Source organism: Epinephelus moara, chromosome 8 (genome assembly GCF_006386435.1).
Source record: "Epinephelus moara isolate mb chromosome 8, YSFRI_EMoa_1.0, whole genome shotgun sequence".
NCBI lineage: Eukaryota > Metazoa > Chordata > Actinopteri > Perciformes > Serranidae > Epinephelus > Epinephelus moara.
This window is the reverse complement of record NC_065513.1, coordinates 37,475,927-37,478,108: the sequence shown is the minus strand read 5'-3', so window position 1 is coordinate 37,478,108 and position 2,182 is coordinate 37,475,927.

The following is a 2,182-nucleotide window of genomic DNA, read 5'->3' as shown; positions in this document are numbered from 1 at the left end:
TTTGTTTTACAAATGGGACAGTTTTTGTTTTTAGCTTGTTCCCAGAATTTCTGCAGGCAGCTTGAACAGAAGCTGTGGTTGCAGCTCAGAGACACAGGATCTCTGAAAGTCTCTGAACACACATGGCAGCTCAGGTAACTTTCAAAAAGAGCAGTTTTCTCAGCCATTTGCTCTGATATGTGAATTATCCTTTAACAGCAAGACTCACCAAATCTGTGTCCCTTTGAATGAGAGATTACAACCCTTCTGATTTGTGTTTGTAGTGGAAAGTATTCACCCTGTTATGGCGTCTGAGTTCTGTTCTTAAAGGAAGCGCATTTTTGTTCTTTGTCCTATTCCTGCCTTACTGTGTTGCGATTGGTTAATAGGCTACTGTGTCCTGTGAAACGTCGAAATCAGCTTTAAGTTTCACTTTCTATCTTTTTGAGTAAATGATTTACATCTGACAATTTATTATCTTACCAGCTGGTGGTGCTATTTGAATAACTTTTCACTTGAAGTGCACTGAAGTGCATATTCAGTGGTGGCCAAAATTATTAGAACACTTGGCATATTTAAGAGGTTTCTGTTGTTTGGTTTTTGTGAAATTGGCCATTAAAATACACAGAACGAATTAAATATCTACAAAGTCATCATTATGCGCTATAAACCATAGAATAGAGCCATCAGAAGATTTAGGTCATCTTCCTCACAAAAAACAAGCTAGGTCTATTTCACTGTCAATGTCACACAATCATGCTCCTTCACAGAAGAAGCCAAATTACTTGTGTAATCATCGTCAGGTGTGATCTTGGTTAAATTGATGGTGATGCAAGAGTCTTCGGACACAGCTGTGTGATTCTTTTGAATGTAGAAGTCCCATCCTGCTCATTAAGTGATTAGTAACACCAGGGTTTTGTCCACACCAACAATTGGTATAAATTTAAAGTCTCTAGTCTTGAAGCACATGTTGCTCTTTGATCATGGCTAAGGTGAAGAAGGAGATAACGAGTGGCAACGGATTCAAATCAAGGCCCTTTTTGATGCTGGCTGCAGTTACTGCTGCATAGCCAAGGACTTGAGATGCAGTCCAAGCACTGTAAAGTACACTCAAGTTCGCTATTGATGCCACCAATTCACACCAGGACTGAGAGGTGAGAGGTAGAAAAAAGAAACCTTCAGACAGACAAGTGAAACATCTGAAAATTCTCAGTCTTAAGGACCAAAGAAAGACTTCACGAGAACTGCGTAACAAGATCAACACCACAATGAGTGATGGTGCAACAGTGTCTTCAAGAACTGTGTGTTGGAAACTGGGAGAAGACTTGTTGGCAGAATATAAGCAAAGAAACCAGTACTGAAAGTGAAAAATAGAGTGAAATTTGCAAAAGAACACAAGAAATGTACAAAGGAAGATTGGTATAAAGTGTTGTGGACTGATGAGTCCAAGTTTGAACAGTGTGGCAACAAGCAAAGAGTGTATGGTCGACGGAGGGAAGGGGAGAGATATAACATACAAGTCTCTTGCCGACAGTTAAACACAGAGGGGGTGGTATTATGGTGTGGGGTGCCATTTCAGCTTCAGGAACAGGTGACTTAGTGAAATATGATGGCATCATGGATAAGAAAGTATACCACCACATTCTGGCGAGTCACAGAGTACCATCCGGGAGTCATCTTCTTGTGCCTGGATTTATTTTCCAAGAGGACAATGACCCGAAACATTCTTCTAACTATTGCCAGAACTACCTGTGACAGAAGGAATCTGCTGGAACATTTAAAATGATGGACTGGCCCCCTCAAAGTCTGGACCTCAACCCCATCAAGCAAATTTGGGGTGAGTTGGAAAATAAACTGGACAGATCTATTGTACATCCTTTGGCTTGAGTTGCAGAAGGCATGGGATAACATTAGTGTTGTTAATAGGAAATATACTGACACTATGCCAGAGAGATGTGCTGCTGTAAATTCTGCAAAAGGTGGACATACCAAATATTAAAGTTGAAAGTGGATAAGAACAGTAGGACTCACTTCATCTGATATTTGGTGTGCTCAGAGCAGCCATCTGCATGTTTCATGAACATTATGAAGTGAAATCATGTTTTGGAGGGGAAAAAAGTCAATTTTGTTATATAACTAGTGTTTGGAACATTAAATAAATATATCATTAAATGACAATGTACTCTCCCAAGACAGTGAAAAA